This window comes from Macrobrachium nipponense, chromosome 12 (assembly GCF_015104395.2).
Source record: "Macrobrachium nipponense isolate FS-2020 chromosome 12, ASM1510439v2, whole genome shotgun sequence".
In the NCBI taxonomy this organism is placed as follows: domain Eukaryota; kingdom Metazoa; phylum Arthropoda; class Malacostraca; order Decapoda; family Palaemonidae; genus Macrobrachium; species Macrobrachium nipponense.
Window position 1 is genome coordinate 90,451,828 of NC_087205.1, and position 20,000 is coordinate 90,471,827.

Genomic DNA, 20,000 nt, shown 5'->3' on the forward strand with positions numbered 1-20,000 from the left:
ACCCACAGAATTACTGTGTATAACGTGTGGAGTGTTGAGTAAAGTAAAGTACAAATGTTTATAAGTAAACACGTTATACACAGTAATATTGTAGGTTTCTTTTTCAATTATCCTTATTATTATTATTCTTCAGAGGATGAACCGTATTCATATGAAACAAACCCACAAGGGTCATTAAAAAAAGAAAAGATAAATTAATAAAGTAATAGTTAAATAGATAAAAATGTAAGTCATTTATTATGATACAAGGAGAATTATATCAGGGTAGAATTACTCGCTTCTTCGCTTGAACGTTTGAAGTTCCAATCACAAGACATCCTCGGGGAGAGAGTTCCACAGTGCAGCAGTGTGAGGAGTAAATATATGGCAACCGAAATAAATATTCGTCGAATTGCCTTAATTCGTCATTCATCACAGGCATGAATTATTTCTATTATGTGATCACCGAGAAGGCCAAAAATTACAAATGAATAAAAAAAAAATACTATACTCTGTTTTTTTCCATCTGTTCATCCGCCTGTGGCAGTCGCGCATGGTAACACTGCGTTCCATGCTTTAAATAGTTACGCTATGTGTAAGTTTTAGGTAAATAAAAGGATATGTTGATGTACATTGCAACTGAAAAGTGTTTTGATAATGTACTGTATGCGAATTACACCGTTAATATTCGAAATAGGATGTTGTGTAAAGCCCGGGACGCAGTGTTACCATGCGCAAACATCACAGGCGGATGGACAGATGGAAAAAAACAGTGTATAGGTCTAGAAGTTTTCGCGGACATCTCTCAGTAAGCGAAGGGCAAATCCTGTTTCTAAAGAGAATTTGGTTAATGGGGGATTTAACCTATTAGGTACCAATTATCGGGAAGGTTAACAATTGACATTAACGTGACCTTGTGCATGTCAGCTGCTTGTTGCTTGCTTCCTTCCAATAAATCTGAATTTGCTTTCGGCGAATTATCCATAGTAGAGTGAACCGGTCAACCAGTATTTTTTATTCTTATTTTACATACTTCTTTTTCACCAAGGGACATTTTACCAATAACTAATAAGAATAATGAAGTGAGTTAGTGGTCTGTTGCCTTGGATTCCGTGGCAACAGAGTATTTACGTGGATGGAGGGTGTTTATTGTTGTGCCTTCAAAGTGTTCTGAAGAGTATAGCTGGAAATAAGATTCAAACGCTTTATCATCCTTTATACAACTCCTCTCTTTACAGTTTCGCTTCCACGTGCAAGGAAGGCTGGTGAGAATGAGCTGTGACCACAATTAGACCACATTAATTCTCCGAAAAGATCACACGATATTGACTATCACTAACTCTTTTTATCCGCTCGCAGTGAAGAATGGGACCGATCGACTACCTTCAACGTCGACAAATATACTTCTTTGGTATTTAGGATACGTTAAAGCTTTTTTCGTATTCATGCTAATTCTTAGGCTGAAAAAGAGTGGAAATATACCTCTGAAGCGCCTCCGAGCAGGGGAAGATAATATGGTAGAGGGTCTTGGATCGAAAAACACCATGTCCTAATTATATGCATTAAGGCTGATTTTCCCCCGAACTCTTCCTCAGAAAGCAAAGGTATGTGGATCATTTCTGAAACTCAGTAGATCGTTGGTTCTTGAACGATGACCCACCTTTCGTGATGGAAATTTTTTGTAGACTAGAATGGATTTGCTATTTTGCCTTCAATCGTAATTTAAATTCACTGCAAAATACTGCCTCACAATGACCGGCAGCAGAGGCAGTTAAACCAACATGAGTGATTACTGCGCAAACCATACTCCATTTCAAAGGGCCATAAATAACGACACGACACCGACCCTTATTTTATGCTCTTCTTTTGGAAGCTACGTCGACTTCCACATCAAGCAAAACATCAGTTTGCTGAACAATGTTGGGCGTTTATTCACTCCGCTGCAAATTTCACAGAATAGTCGTGCTCTAGAATTGGTGTGACCTGGGTAATTTCATTCAGCTCCGTGACGGAAGAATAACGATAACACCTTTCCTTCGTCTCCTTTTCCCGGTTCATTTTGCCTGAGGTGAGATCTTTAATTACCTTGCAATTAACCGTTCATTAGCAAGTTTATTCCGAGAGAGTTGAAGACGACGAGAAGAGGGATGCATCTCTGAATTGATTAGAGTGAGGAAATGAGAACAAATAGTTTAATGAGAAATAAGCCATCCCGTGCCAAAGGTAACTTAGCCTGAGATGTATCTCTTTTAGACAGAATGGTTCATGATGACAGGTTTCTGTTCAACATTAACAGTTCCTTCACATTTGCTATTGATCCCTGAGCCTCTTTTCAATACGAGGGACCGCATTTGTTGAATTGCACACCAATGCGCAGTGAATGGGTCTCGCTGTCGAATTTCTCAGTTCTAGAGGTCCTTTGTTCCTCACACCGTTGCATTGGGGAACAGTTATGCAATAGGAACCTCACAAGGTCAAGCGAAGATGCAATGCATTACAGCCTAAAATAATAATTCTCCTCCTTGCATTTCATAATTTACTTGTTTTTATCTATTCACTTATTAATTTGTTGATTTATTTTCTCTCGTTTTTACCAACTGAGCTCTTCTTTTTTTTTAATCTCTCTTATTTCCTTTTACCGTCTGTTTCTTCTTTCAAAAGGAACCCAAATTCTCTGGAAGCCTGAATTACAAGTCAGTGGTTGCAAAGGGTTTGTTCCTTATGAACAGGGTTTATCTTCTTCTTCTTAATAATAATAATAATGTTCTAAGAGGTCCACAATAATAAAAAATGTTGCGAGTTCGTGTATAATTTAAAAACCCTTTACATTGTAAAGGGTTTTTAAATTATTCAAGAACTCGCAACATTTTTTGTTATTGTGGACCTCTTAGAACATTACATATACTCTTGCGATAGAGAGATATTTTTTTCCAAATAATAATAATAATAATAATAATAATAATAATAATAATAATAATAATAATAATAATAATAATAATAATAATAATAATAATCAGTACAATTACGGGGACAGGCCTTACTGCTAGAAGAAATATACGGAAAGCTGAGTAACAAGGTCTTTATTATATTTTAATATTCATCTTTATGCATGAACGGATAGTAAGAGATCCTAATTTCACAGGGGACAAAAAGCTGAACTAGAGTAGATTCACATCAACCGTGCATTTGACATCTAGGCCAGTCCAATTACGACGCTCCTGATTGGCTGTTGATAAGCCAATCACAGGGTTGGAAACTCTCAGTCTTTCTCGAGAGTTCACATAGGCAGGATGAATGTTCCACCTCTCTTGAAAGACGTATCCCTCAGGAGAGGTGGAACATACACCCTGCCTATGTGAACACTCTCGAGAGACTGAGAGTTTCCAGCCCTGTGATTGGCTTATCAACAGCTAATCAGATGCGTCGTAAGGGACGGGCCTAGACATCAAATGCACGGTTGATGTGAATCTACTATAGTCATACTAACGTCTTGAAAATAGGAATGAGACACATACGAGTGTCTCGTTACTCTGCCCACTATAAAACACCTCGACCAAAAGGATAGAATTGTCCTTTAGACACTCACAGTGACAGCGTGACAGTCATCTGGTTTAAGCAAAGGAAGAACTGTTGAAGCTAACATAAAAATAATGGTTCTGTACTGTTTAACATGCCAGTCATTTATTTGTTCACATTTTCATTCTAATATCATAAATATCCTATCCTAAAATTCCTGTTTCTTGAACTCGTCGCGAATCACCCTTTTCAGACCTTTTTAGGCTTTTCCATAGGGTTTTCCTACCCTCCCCCCAAAAAAAAACGACAACAGGAAGAATAACAACTACTACAAGAACGACAACAACAAAGAAGCTTGTAGGCTTACTCCCCTAGTATGCGAAAAGTGCAGATTCGTTAGTATACCATTTACATGTTGCATGGCTGTGTCAGAATGGGTTTCTAATATAGTCGAATATGTTTTCGGGTGATGCATGAAGTTTTTTGAGCTATCGGAAGACAGTATGAAATTGTTTTCATTTGTGGTAGATATCATAATAGAAGACAAGTCACTTTCGGAATAAAATTGTAATAACTGATATCGATTCGGAAATAGGATGGTGGAAGTTGCCTTTGTGTAAAAATAATGAAAATAGTAGGCACATTAAACCTAAGGACTACATCTCCCAACAGGTGCTGAAGAAGCCATCTTCAGATTTCAGGAAGTCTTGCTTTGTTGATCAACGCTTCTCGCCTCCTATCAGTGCAGTAAGGAGTCCAGCAGATGGAGGGGAAGCAGAAATTCCAGCAGGAATTCATTCTGCTGGTGGTGGTGATGATGACGTCAGGAGTCTTCCTACTTTCTCCCGTTGCCGGAATACGTCAATCCTTAGGTCACCGAAGCGTCTCCTTCTCTAACGATACCTTGATGGGCGCGTTCCTTACGGCTCCCAATCTGACGTTTAGCCGTGATAGTGCTACGCTTATCAGATTCGGATTTGATAACTGTAAGTGTCTTTCATTACATATCTCTGAATTCTGTAATTCAGGTGTACTTTTGAACAAGGCTTTCCTTTAGTGAGGCGTTTTAACTGAGAATGTATTTAAGATTACCCGAGTTATATGATAGTTTTGCAAAGTGAAAGACAGCAGATCTTTATCTTCGTAACCATTCATTCATTCATATTGTGTATATATATATATATATATATATATATATATATATATATATATTATATATATATATTGTAATACGACCCTCCATGCAATGGCCTCTTGTCTCCCAAATTTTTTTTCAAGAAATCCTTGAGGATTTATTTAGGAGGAAAGGAGACTTCCCTCCTCCCTGCCTCAAAGCCCCGATTCCTGTGACTGTTTGTGAGTGTTACGATTCAAACGAAATCTGCTTTAATCACGCGCAGGTAAATGCCGAGCTGTCTGCTTCACCTTGGGCTCAGAGTGCAAAGCCTGGTCTTTCATCGAAGCGGAGGGGGAGGCCTCGGAATGCCGAACCATCAACAGAGGTCCAGAGACAACCACCCTGATCAACATGACTAGTGCAACTTACTTCTTCAGAGACTGTGAGTGCTCTTTCACACCCAGCCCCCCCACGCCCCCTCCTCCCCCCTGCAGTTTTAATAATCACAATTTCTTGAGCAAATTTTCCTTTTGATGTGGATTGCCTTAATCTGTGCTTTGATATTTCTTTCCCTCATTTCCTGATCATGCTGTTTCTGGTCCAGCGAATAATGCTGTTAAGAATCAGACACGAGTCTTCCATTTAGGGTTCAAATATGAAGTGTTAGTTCTTGCGATGCTTTTTATGATTTGTTAACCAGGTAACCATTTGTTTATCTCCAACATTTTTTCTCTTACTTTCTGGGCAAAATCAAACCAATTCTGCAAATGAAAGAAAAGGAAGATAACTTCTTGTTTAACACTTTATATACCGAGGTATATACAATACCTTTGCAGGTTTATTAAAAAAATGTATCTTGATATCATAATACCTGTACTCAGGTTAATTACTTTTTTTTTACTTTAATAAGCAGGTTCTTCTGTAGAACGGGTGACCTGATCTTTTCATTACTTGTCACTATGTCGATATCTCCAAAGTTTCTTTTTTATTTCAAATCGAGTGATCGCTAAATGACTGTACAACGACAAAATCCCACGATGTGAGCAAATATGCTTTTTCTAAACCGGTCACAATGAGGGGGCCCATCCAGTGAAAGGAATGATTTTTGCAACGTCTAAACACTTCATATTCGCTGACTGCTTTGCTGTGCTATTAGAGTGAGGCATCCTTTCAGTTTAAGCTCAAACATAAATCTTTGTCTACAGCAAGTGTCGAAGGATTTTACACTTGGGCACCAGACCACCTCCTTTACGTGGAGCTGGAGAAGCTTTATCACTTTCAAGATGCCAAAGAACAGTGTGCAAAGATTCCAGGCCACAGGCTGACCATCGCTCATTCTAATGATACCTACGACTTCTTCATTCACTACAAGTCACGCTACGCCGCCGGCCGTGAGTAGATCGAAGAGTGGTTTAGATTATTCTGGCTTAAACCGGAGCGGATTGGAAGGGTGTTAGAACTCACAGCGGTATTGTAACTCATATTCAGCTCCAGAATTTAAGCCTGTCTGCTGACTGATATTTTTTCTCTCCAGGTATTTACTTCTGGGCAAACCTCAAGAAGACGGGCCCACAAGAAGCCCAGTGGGGAGACGGAACCAATGTCACACATCAGCCAAACTTCGTGGATATGAGTGGTGGACCCGGCGAGCAATATTTTTACGGTTCCATCGGACAATTTATCCACGACAATGCAGATGGCGCTCTTGCAGTTCTTTGCCAAGCAAACCCTCTTGGAATAGAGTGGTAAAGAATACGACGAAACAAGTCGGGGTGAATACAAGCAGAGAAGTTCTGACCAAATTGGAGGATGAGACCTTCGCATGATAAATGGGGTCCTACCTCAGGAAACACGAAACCAATGGTTGAACATTGGATGTTGGTTGTACAAAATGGACCTTTTACCTTATGCACTGTTATTATGAGGTCAATATTACTTTAAATTTGTTTATGACTTTCTTTATTATAGAGAGTGAAACTTGGCTATTATCCGAAGATAGAAATAAAACTATTATGTTTCTTTCGAGTTAACATAGATGTTCTTATTCATGTATAGAAGAGTATTAATATGCAATTATATTCAGAACATTTACATTTCGCAATTGGGAAAACATTTGCCTTTGGAACACCTAGGCGGACTCAGCTGTTTTGAGGTTAAAGGAATATTTTTTGCATTCAGTTTGTCCATTAAGGAATAATGGCGACCTCGCCAAAATACTTGAATATTAGACTCAATTATTCATCATGAGAGCACTAAAGCCACGCGAATATTACATGGCGAGTCTAGTCTTCATTAGGGACATCAAGGTTTTCCTTTCACTTTCGTTGTTATAAGACTCGTCCAGCACTATATTCTTTTTCCACTGACTTTGCCTCACCAATGTAATAGTTCTGAGAATATGTTGAATGAAGCAAAATAGCCGCTATTTCGTCGTTCTCACATGGATGAGAAAGAGAGAACAAGACGAGTCACTGAAAGACACTCACCTACGGCAGCTCCTCTGTAAATGGGGACAAATACTTGGCTTAGCTCGACTCGGCCAATAGAAAGATAGGTAATAAATGAGACTAAATTACAGGCACTAATCTGGGGTTGGGGGCAAATGACCTTCTGCCCCAAAGAGCCACTGCAGGAAAAAGGACCCCACCAAATCACGTAAATGCGCCAAAGATATTCCTATCACAAATCCATCTCGACTGAGAAGTCACAAGGGACGGACCTCATGGCTGTGAAATAGTCGTCTTCTGGTGCAAGTCATCAAGCAGTCCAGAAGTCTACATCAGGCCTCTCATCCCCTGAAACAACGAACCATACTTGCGGGCTCCTTTAGGACTCTTGCTGACGCAAATCCAGCCAAATGTAAACCAGGACCCCAGCCAACCAACCGCATTGGATCATCATAATTGTAGACCCCTCAGAAATCGGAAGAGTGCTTCCCGAAAGCAAACGATTTTATTGAAAAAAAAAGCTCTCTTTTTCTCTGTAACGTCTGAAATATAAAACGAAAGCTACAATAAAAAAAAATTACCGTCCAGACTGGTAAATGTTACAAGAATAAATCTCGCAAGAGCATACCCAGTGACTTCCTCGTGAGTCAGTGATGATCGAGGATCTCTGGATAACAGCCATTCCGGTCACATGACGATCACTTCGTCGAGTGATCGAGCACTTGGGATAAGTAAGGAACGTTTTGCCTGATATTTAAAATGCCGTTGCAGAGGAGATGCTGTACGAAAACACTGAATGGTTGAATTCCCCCGTGCATCCATTCTTGCTCACTTGCAATCAATATGATGAGATTAGTGCGACCGACACTGATGTGGATGGCAATATTTTTGCGATCCTGCCGAGTCGATGAAGCTTCGCGCACACCATGTGGAATAATATTCGCTTGAATTATCGTCCTTCTTTTCTGCTTGGTTACCAACTTATCATTCAATTCGATTTTAGCGCTGTATTATAAAATGTTTGAAGTTCTCGTGAAAAGTTACCTTAATGTCCCTGAGCATTTAGCCTGATCCTGTTCCTCTGTGTATTATGAATTAGTACTGACTTGGTATTTGCGACCATCCTATTTCTAAGGATTCGTGTTCCCCTGTTTTTATTGCACTAAAAAATTCTCTTAATGAGTTACTGCTGATGAAGGTGGCCTTATGTCAGCAAAGGTTCCTGTTCTTGAAGCAGCAAGTGACTGTGAATTTCACTTCTGTTGAGCACCAGGTAGAATGCAAAGAAAATTTGCTTTCTATTCCTTTTCGAAACTTAGCATGGCATTAATTTATGGAATTCAATTTACTTTTACATATGTAATAAAATGCTCTATTTGGGAAGGGTGATTTTTATTTTTTTTCTTTCCGAACTTGAACAAACTCATAAAAGAGAATTTTTATCTTAAACTGTAAAATGATAATCATAAATCATAAATCATCAACAACGTGAATGTTTTAACAGGCGTCAAAGCCACACGACCAGGAAAAGTATGTATTAATAACAAATATAATTTAATAATGAAATAATAAACGCGCTTACACAGTCCCATGTTCAACCAATGGAAATATTTGGTTTCCGAAATGTACGTAAAAAATCCATCTCTAAAAGCCATTACAGCCTTGATCGGGCTAACAAGCGATAAGTTAGCTACCCATTATTTTCTGCAGAATTCCAGAAGTAGCCTAGACCTATGGAATTCTCCATGAGCAGGAGATCTTGCTGGCATAACGGCACTGTGATCTCAAAAGATGGCTGGTTGAAAAGAGATGTTACCCACCTTCTCGAATCACACCTCATAGTTGAAAGTACCTTTCATACATATATATATATATATATATATATATATATATATATATATATATATATATATATATATATATATATGCAGAAGCCAGGTACTACGTCGTACCTCTAAGTAAATGGGGATACAATCCACAGTGAAGTAAAATCCTTCTGTAGTTGAAAATATATATTTCTTGTACAGGATTAAAGCTTTCGATAATCAGCTGTGGTCTTGCTCACTAAATGTAGGAGCACAAAGATTTGTAAAAACAATAAAGGTAAGGTAACAAGCTAGTTTATTATTATGAATGATCAGGCGGTTGAGCCCTCGTCCTTTCGTGGGGGAATGTTTCTATTGCCAACTGCTTGTTCTATGCTGGTTGGGTGGTTTGTTGGAGAAATTACCTGAGTGGAGTAAACAGGAGAGGAAGCAGCATGATCATTTTCTACATATCTCTTCACAAATAGCTGCATTTTCTGTAATTCCAGTATTTCCTGTAAAGGTCTCGTTTAAGGAAATTAACGCCCCTGCTACTACCCGTCTCAAAGTCCTGTCGTTACATGCAAAAACAACTTTTATACCTTTAAAACCCCCTTGCATTAGCGATTTGCAGTTTGAATTTAACAAGAAAATAAAAGCCGTAGTTAGCAGTGGTGTGGAAAAAGAAACAAGAAATATAGTCCTGAGTAAGCTAGCGAGAAAACTGTTGTCTCTTAGTTATTTTTACGGAACTCCCAAGATTCACAAGGAGGGGTGTCCTTTAAGGCCCATTGTCGCTAGCTGCAACAATCCTCAGTCGGATCTGTCGTCGTGGTTAGCGGAGGTTTTGGGGAAATTAATAGGGACAATTTCGAAATCTCACATTAAGCACAGTATGGATTTTATGGATCAAATTAAGGAAAAGAATTACATAGGTTCTATGTACAGCCTAGATATAGTTTCTTTATTCATGAACGTACCACTGAGTTTCGTGCTCGATAACTTGAAGAAATTAGTCTCAGATAATATTTTCAAGCCACCTATGCACATAGATAAATTTTGTGTTTTGATTAACATTTCCGTTGAATCTACAATTTTTGAGTTTAATGGTTCGTTCTATCAACAAAAATCCGGGGTCTCGATGGGCTCACCTCTCTCCCCTATATTGGCAAACTTATGCATGGAATTTTTCGAAAAGTTTTACGTTGACAAACTACCGGAAGACATTAAGCCCGAAATTTGGGTTAGGTATGTAGATGATGTTTTTATTGTTTATAGACACGGCGAGGAAGCCTTTCATGGGTTTTTAGAATTGCTTAATGGTTTTTTGCCCTCACAGTGGAAAAGGAAATATAAAATAGGCTTCCCTTTCTAGATATGGTAGTTCATAGAGACACAATAAGTTGTGACTTTAAATTCAGCGTCTATAGGAAGAACACCCACACAAACACTTAAATTCATTACTTCTCATATCATGAACCTAAAGTAAAGCACAACGTTTTAACCAATTTGTTTTTTCGAGCATACCGAATATGTGATCCCCAGATCATTGACGCAGAAATAAATTTCTTGTTTGATAGTTTTACTAAACTGTGTTACCCACAGTTTTTTATACTACAGTCTCTATCTAAAGCTAGATCGATGTTTTACGCCCAACATGATCTAACTGAAAAGGTAGATTTTAAGGCCTCCCTTGCTCTTCCATATAATAAAGAGCTTAATAAATTTTCTAGGCAGCTTAAAGGAAAAAAGAACGGCTTCAACATAGTTTTTCAGTAGAACAGTACAATCAAGAAGAAACTCATTAAAAATAACCCGGGTAATAGAGAGAATGTAGGAGTATATGTAATACCTTGTAGTGATTGCAATGAATGTTACGTGGGAGAAAGAGGACGTTACATTGATAAGAGAAGGGAAGAACACGTTGCTGCTTGCAGAAGGGGAAATTCATACAGTGCAATTGCGCAACATACACGGGAGAAAAACCACGCAATAAATTTTAAAGGTACAAAGGTTGTTTTTGTATGTAACGACAGGACTTTGAGATGGGTAGTAGAAGGGGCGTTAATTTATTCTTTTTTCAAATGTTTTTTCAAATGTTTGTGCTCCTACTTGTCAGTTCCTTGAGGTGACATATCGCATTTAGTGAGCAAGATCACAGCTGATTGTCGAAAGCTTTAATCTTGTACAAGAAATATATATTTTAATCTACAGAAGGATTTTACTTCATTGTGGATTGTATCACCATATATATATATATATATATATAAATATATTTTAATCTACAGAAGGATTTCACTACAAGGTATTACATATACTCCTACATTCTCTCTATTACCCGGGTATTATTTTTAATGAGTTTCTTCTTGATTGTACTGTTCTACTGAAAAACTATGTTGAAGCCGTTCTTTTTCCTTAACAGCTCTCTTAGGGCTGACCCGAAGGATTAGATATTTTGACGTGGTTAGGAACCAATCGGTCACCTAGCAACGGGACCTACAGCTTATTGTGGCTCCCAACCACACTATATCGAGAAATGAATTTCTATCACCAGAAATGAATTCCTCTGATTCCGCTTTGGTCCGAACCGGGGATCGAACCTCGGACCACCGGATTGGCAGCCGAGCGCGAAACCACTCGTCCAGCGAGGAACTACCAAGTAGATAAAAAAGTAAATCCCCGAGGAAATGAAATTTTGACTGCAAAGGTTTATATATGATAATATATATATACTATATATATATATATATATATATATATATATATATATATATGTGTGTGTGTATATATATATATATATATATATATATATATATATATATATATATATGTGTATATATAATATTATCATATATAAACCTTTAGTCAAATTTCATTTCCTCGGGGATTTACTTTTTTATCTTCTTGGTAGTTCCTCGCTGGACGAGTGGTTTTCGCGCTCGGCTGCCAATCCGGTGGTCCGAGGTTCGATTCCCGGTTCGGCCAAAGCGGAATCAGAGGAATTTATTTCTGGTGATAGAAATTCATTTCTCGATATAGTGTGGTTGGAATCCCACAATAAGCTGTAGGTCCCGTTGCTAGGTGACCGATTGGTTCCTAACCACGTCAAAATATCTAATCCTTCGGGCCAGCCCTAAGAGAGCTGTTAATCAGCTCAGTGGTCTGGTTAAACTAAGATATACTTAACTTATCTACTCGGTGATTTACATTTCCATTTACTCTATGATTTACTTTTCCTTTACTCAGCGATTTACTTTTTTATTATCTATTCGGTGATTTAGTTTTCCATTTACTCGGTAATTTTACTTTTTTATCTACTCAGAGATTTACTTTTCCATTTACCCTATGATTTACTTTTCATTTATTCGGTAATTTACTTTTTTATCTATTCGGTGGTTTACATTTCCATTTACTCAGTGATTTACTTTTTCATTTACTCTGTGATTTAATTTTTCATCTACTTAGTTATTTACTTTTCCATTTACTCTGTAATTTACTTTTCATTTACTTGTGATTCACGTTTTTTATCTATTCGGTGATTTACTTTTCCATTTCCTCCTCGGTGATTTACTTTTTTTTCTATCTGTTCGGTGATTTACTTTTCCATTTACTCGGCAATTTTCTTTCTCATTTACTTAGAGATTTCCTTTTTCATTTATGCAGTTTTTTACTTTTCCATTTACTTGGTGATTTGCTTTTTTCCTTTATTCTGTGATTTACTTTTCATTTACTCGGTGATTTACTATTTCATTTACTTGGTGATTTACTTTTTTTATTTATTCGGTGATTTACTTTTCCATTTACTCGGTGATTTACTGTTTCATAAATGCGGTTATCTATTTTTTCATTTACTTGGTGATTTACTTTTTCATTTACTCGGTGATTTACTCTCTCATTTACTTTGTGATTTACTTTTTCATTTATGCAATTATTTATTTTTTCATTTACTTGGTGATTTACATTTTCAATTACTCGGTGATTTACTCTCTCATTTGCCGGGTGATTTTCGTTTTCATTTACTCGGTGATTTCAGGACAGCGACGTTGTCGTGATTTCAACCAGCAGGGAACTAACCCTTGATTCCTTTACTTACCAGAAGGATTAATCAATATACAAAAATTATTATTAGCAGTCTGACGATCACTTAATTTGACGGCGAATTCGTAAATATCACGTGACATATTGTGCCTCTTTGAAGGAAACGCCAAAAGAAGTATTATTATTATTATTATATTATTATTATTATTATTATTATTATTATTATTATTATTATTATTATTATTATTATTATTATTATTATTATTATTGTTGTTGTATTTAGGTAGAAGAGCCTCTTTCAAGCATGTTCTATTGAAGGAGATTGCTGTTTCAGGTGCATTTATTTAATTTTATCCATAAAATTAATGCAGCTGAAGCAGCAATCTCCTTAAATAGAACATACTATTATTATTATTATTATTATTATTATTGTTATTATTATTATTATTATTATTATTATTATTATTATTATTATTATTATTATTATTATTATTCGGAAGATGAAACCTATTCATATGGAACAACCCCCTCATTTGCTATTGACTTGAAATTCAAGCTAAGAATGTGATGTTCATTAGGAAGTAGCAAGAGTTAATTATTATATCTTAGCTTTACCAGACCACTGAACTGGTTTTCAGCTCTCCTATAGGGCTGGCCCGATGGATCAGATAGTTTTACGTGGCTAGGAACCAATTGGTTACTTAGCAACGGGACCTACAGCTCATTGTGGGATCCGAACTACATCGGGAAATGAATTGCTGTCACCAGAAATAAATTAAATGAATTGCTGTCACCAGAAATAAATTCCTCTGATTTCGCGTTGGCAGAGCGGGGAATCGAATCCGGACCCTGAGGTAGGAAGTCGAGCATGTAACCGACTCGTCCAACGAGGAACTAGGAAGGAGTAAGAGGAGGTATAAAGAAATACATAAAGAAGAGATGCCACTTATCAAAACAACGAAGTAAATTGATAGATGAAACTTTATTAAAATGCAGCGATAATAGTATCAGGGTAATAAAGCATTGCATCTACTCTTTAATTCTGAAGTTCCAGTTGCAAAACATCCTTTAGGAAGCTATTTCGAGGTCCAACGATGTGCTGGCATTTTTAATTCATTTCCCTTTAGTGAAAAGTATGTATGTATCGGAGTCTATAAATCAGGAATATTGTAACCGGCGTGACTGGTCCTTCTTTCAGTGCTGATCGATGTGAAAAAGACCAAAGGATATTCTATACTGAAGCTATAATTCTCACCTCCTATTTACGTATTATAGTACTGGGATTTCATTACTTGAAATGAAGCTATTTCCCGATCCAAACACATGCTGACATGTAATACTAGAACTTTCGCTATCTATGCGATTTGTACACATGCTGATGTCACTTCAAGAAAACTGAAAAACACACCTTTCATGGGCAATACAAGTTCGCTTTATGGAATCAAGTGCAAATCTCCATTGCTGCATAAATTGCACTAATATGCTGCAGTCTATAAACATATTTCATAGACAAGCTATGGAACTTCTCGGTATTTATTGGAACAGTAGTTTCTTGTTCTTGAAAAAAATTCAACTTGTCAATATCTCTTCCGTATGAAACGGAATTTGTATCATATAGACACACACACACACACACACACACACACACACACACACACCACACACACACACACATATATATATATATATATATATATATATATATATAAATATATATATATATATATATATATATATACATATATCGCAACTACACTGGTTTACTACATAATGCTAAGATTCCCTTGGTTTGGTCACTACTTGGATGGGTAAGCGACAAAAGATGGAAGGCATAGTCGATACATTAGCTCAGAGACCTTCAGAGCAGGGCAATGGGGCCAGTAACCCCATCCATATTTATAGATCTTCATTGACTCTTGAAATATTACTCCTGATGAATTCCACTTACCCAATCTGCTTCTGGTATTCTGGAGCCTCCGAAGACTAGCTAACTAATCGCTTGTTAACCAATCAAATCCGTAATGCTATTCAAAAACGCATTTTTGAAAAATAAAATTTCCAACTGAAAAAGAAGCGAAAAAGCTTGAGAGCGCTGAAATGGTAAACCATTTCTTTTGGCTATTTATTAATAATATATACATTTACGTTATTTATGACTTACGATTATTATTTTACAGTTTAACAGAAAAGTTCTCTGTTATGAGTTTGTTTATGCTTGTAAGAAAAGGAATAAAAATCACCCTTCCCAAAATAGATCTTTTTATTACATAAACAAAAGTAAATTGATTTCCATAAATTAATGCCATGCTAAGCTTCAAAATGAAATAGAAAGCAAATTTTCTTTGACATTCTACCTGGTGCTCAACAGAAGTGAAATTCACAGTCACTTGCTGCTTCAAGAACAGGAACCTTTGCTGACATAAGGCCGGCCACCTTCATCAGCAGTAACTCATTAAGAGAATTTTTTAGTGCAATAAAAACAGGGGAACACGAATCCTTAGAAATAGGATGGTCGCAAATACCAAGTCAGTACTAATTCATAATACACAGAGGAACAGGATCAGGCTAAATGCTCAGGGACATTTAGGTAACTTTTCACGAGAACTTCAAACATTTTATAATACAGCGCTAAAATCGAATTGAATGATAAGTTGGTAACTAAGCAGAAAAGAAGGACGATAATTCAAGCGAATATTATTCCACATGGTGTGCGCGAAGCTTCATCGACTCGGCAGGATCGCAAGACTATTGCCATCCACATCAGTGTCGGTCACACTAATATCTCATCATATTGATTGCAAGTGAGCAAGAATGGATGCACGGGGGAATTCAACCATTCAGTGTTTTCGTACAGCATCTCCTCTGCAACGGCATTTTAAATATCAGGCAAAACGTTCCTTACTTATCCCTGGTGCTCGATCACTCGACGAAGTGATCGTCATGTGACCGGAATGGCTGTTATCCAGAGATCCTCGATCATCACTGACTCACGAGGAAGTCACTGGGTAATATGCTCTTGCGAGATTTATTCTTGTAACATTTACCAGTCTGGACGGTAATTTTTTTTTTATTGTAGCTTTCGTTTTATATTTCAGACGTTACAGAGAAAAAGAGAGCATTTTCTTTTTTCAATAAAATCGTTTGCTTTCGGGAAGCACTCTTCCCATTTCTGAGGGGTCTAAACGTATGATGATCCAATGCGGTTGGTTGGCTGGGGTCCTGGTTTACATTTGGCTGGATTTGCGTCAGCAAGAGTCCTAAAGGAGCCCGCAAGTATGGTTCGTTGTTTCAGGGGATGAGAGGCCTGATGTCGACTTCTGGACTCTTGCTGACTCACAGAGACGACTATTTCACAGCCGTGAGGTCCGTCTCTTGTGACCTCTCAGTCGAGATGGATTTGTGATAGGAATATCTTTGGCGCATTTACGTGATTTCCTGCAGCGGCTACTTTGGGGCGGGGGCAGAAGGTCATTTGCCCCCAACCCAGATTAGTGCCTGTAATTCAGTCTCATTTATTACCTTTCTTTCTATTGGCCGAGTCGAGCTAAGCCAAGTATTTGTCGCCATTTACAGAGGAGATGCTGTAGGTGAGTGTCTTTCAGTGACTCGTCTTGTTCTCTCTTCTCATCCATGTGAGAACGACGAAATAGCGGCTATTTTGCTTCATTCAACACATTCTCAGAACTATTACATTGGTGAGGCAAAGTCAGTGGAAAAAGAATATAGTGCTGGACGAGTCTTATAACAAGAAAGTGAGAGGGAAAACCTTGAGTGTCCTAATGAAGACTAGACTCGCCATGTAATATTCGCGTGGCTTTAGTGCTCTCATGATGAATAATTGAGTCTAATATTCAAGTATTTTGGCGAGGTCGCCATTATTCCTTAATGGAAAAACTGAATGCTAAAAATATTCCTTTAACCTCAAAACAGCTGAGTCCGCCTAGGTGCTCAAAGGCAAATGTTTTTCCCAATTGCGAAAGTAAATGTTCTGAATATAATTGCATATTAATACTCTTCTATACACGAATAAGAACATCTATGTTAACTCGAAAGAAACATAATAGTTTTATTTCTATCTTCGGATAATAGCCAAGTTTTCACTCTCTATCTAATGAAAGTCATAAACAAATTTAAAGTAATATCGACCTCATAATAACAGTGCATAAGGTAAAAGGTCCATTTTGTACAACCAACATCCAATGATCAACCATTGGCTTCGTGTTTCCTGAGGTAGGACCCCATTTATCATGCGAAGGTCTCCTCATCCTCCAATTTGATCAGAACTTCTCTGCTTGTATTCACCCCGACTTGTTTCGTCGTATTCTTTACCACTCTATTCCAAGAGGGTTTGCTTGGCAAAGAACTGCAAGAGCGCCATCTGCATTGTCGTGGATAAATTGTCCGATGGAACCGTAAAAATATTGCTCGCCGAAAATGGTAGAATAGGTTCGTGAGAAGTTACGGAGAAAGGAGATCACTCGTCTCCTCTGGATGAAAACGTTGGTTAAATCTATCATAGTAAAAGGTAGAATACAGAATAACATTCACACATGGACGGATGTAAGAAAGTACTTCTTATCTAACGTTAAAAATCCTCCAGACAAGAAGGTACAACTAACTTAAAAGGTTTAATGTCTCCTAAAAAGAATATAAATAATAAAAAAAGGAAAGAAGGGCCCATGTTTAAGAAGAGCTCCATCGTATAATTTGTCTTGGCATTTAAGTATCGTCCTGATCAGTCAGGAATGGTAGTCAATGTGTATTCGGGTAATCTATTAATGTAGACTGGAAAGTTTCATATGTGTGGATCTCTAACAACGAAAAGAGGCAATAATCATAAGAACACGAGTATCGTTCTCAAGGTTCGCTTCTGTTGGTCAAGAAGACACCATTGGCCAATACCAGGCCCCCAACACCTTCTAACACCCTTCCAATCCGCTCCGGTTTAAGCCAGAATAATCTAAACCACTCTTCGATCTACTCACGGCCGGCGGCGTAGCGTGACTTGTAGTGAATGAAGAAGTCGTAGGTATCATTAGAATGAGCGATGGTCAGCCTGTGGCCTGGAATCTTTGCACGCTGTTCTTTGGCATCTTGAAAGTGATAAAGCTTCTCCAGCTCCACGTAAAGGAGGTGGTCTGGTGCCCAAGTGTAAAATCCTTCGACACTTGCTGTAGACAAAGATTTATGTTTGAGCTTAAACTGAAAGGATGCCTCACTCTAATAGCACAGCAAAGCAGTCAGCGAATATGAAGTGTTAGACGTTGCAAAAATCATTCCTTTCACTGGATGGGCTCATTGTGACCGGTTAAAAAGCATATTTGCTCACATCGTGGGATTTTGTCGTTGTACAGTCATTTAGCGATCACTCGATTTGAAATAAAAAAAAAACTTTGGAGATATCGACATAGTGACAAGTAATGAAAAGATCAGGTCACCCGTTCTACAGAAGAACCTGCTTATTTAAGTAAAAAAAAAGTAATTAACCTGAGTTCAGGTATTATGATATCAAGATACATTTTTTTAATAAACCTGCAAAGGTATTGTATATACCTCGGTATATAAAGTGTTAAACAAGAAGTTATCTTCCTTTTCTTTCATTTGCAGAATTGGTTTGATTGTGCCCAGAAAGTAAGAGAAAAAATGTTGGAGATAAACAAATGGTTACCTGGTTAACAAATCATAAAAAGCATCGCAAGAACTAACACTTCATATTTGAACCCTGAATGGAAGACTCGTATCTGATTCTTAACAGCATTATTCGCTGGACCAGAAACAGCATGATCAGGAAATGAGGGAAAGAAATATCAAAGCACAGATTAAGGCAATCCACATCAAAAGGAAAATTTGCTCAAGAAATTGTGATTATTAAAACTGCAGGGGGGGAGGAGGGGGCGTGGGGGGCTGGGTGTGAAAGAGCACTCACAGTCTCTGAAGAAGTAAGTTGCACTAGTCATGTTAGATCAGGGTGGTTGTCTCTGGACCTCTGTTGATGGTTCGGCATTCCGAGGCCTCCCCCTCCGCTTCGATGAAAGACCGGAGCCTTGCACTCTGGGCCCCAAGGTGAGCAGACAGCTCGGCATTTACCTGCACGTGATTAAAGCAGATTTCGTTTGAATCGTAACACTCACAAAACAGTCACAGGGATTCGGGGCTTTGAGGCAGGGAGGAAGGAAGTCTCATTTCCTCCTAAATAAATCCTCTAGGATTTCTTGAAAAAAAATTTTGGGAGAGAACAGAGGCCTTTGCATGGAGGTCGATATATATATATATATATATATATATATATATATATATATATATATATATATATATATATATATATGAATGAATGGTTACGAAGGTAAAGATCTGCTGTCTTTCACATTGCAAAACTATTGTATAACTCGGGTAATCTCAATACATTTTCGGTCAAAACGCCTCACTAAAGGAAAGCCTTGTTTAAAAGTACACCTGAATTACAGAATTCAGAGATATGTAATGAAAGACACTTACAGTTATCAAATCAGAATCTGATAAGCGTAGCACTATCACGACTAAACGTCAGATTGGGAGCCGTAAGGAACGCGCCCATCAAGGTATCGTTAGAGAAGGAGACGCTTCGGTGACCTAAGGGTTGACGTATTCCGGCAACGGGAGAAAGTAGGAAGACTCCTGACGTCATCATCACCACCACCAGCAGAATGAATTCCTGCTGGAATTTCTGCTTCCCCTCCATCTGCTGGACTCCTTACTGCACTGATAGGAGGCGAGAAGCGTTGGTCACAAGGCAAGACTTCCTGAAATCTGAAGATGGCTTCTTCAGCACCCTAGGTTGGGTAAAGTAGGTAGAGATGGAACGGCTTGCATCTAGAGTTTCCATCATTTTCATTAGTTTTACATAAACAAAGGTAACTTCCACCATCTTGTCTCAGAAAAATTTTTTAGTTTTCACACTTCTGTTGCAGAGACTAGCCTTTCATCACGAAATCTCACGTGAAATGGCCTGATCAATAAAGAGAGACGAATTTCGTATCAAAACGATTTCAGAGTTGTCGATGTAAAATAAAAAATAGAGACTGGCTTAACTCTGTTTCTCCTACTGATCGCCATGGCCCA

General features: G+C 37.8%; 1 long non-coding RNA gene across 1 annotated transcript; it reads left to right on the forward strand.

Moving 5' to 3' along the window:
• Positions 1-4,175: 4,175 nt before the first annotated feature.
• LOC135225042 (uncharacterized) lies at positions 4,176-6,510 on the forward strand. Its single transcript, XR_010316892.1, has 4 exons — positions 4,176-4,481; positions 4,896-5,054; positions 5,818-6,003; positions 6,147-6,510. It is a non-coding gene; the product is annotated as an uncharacterized LOC135225042 (long non-coding RNA).
• The last annotated feature ends 13,490 nt before the right edge of the window (positions 6,511-20,000 follow it).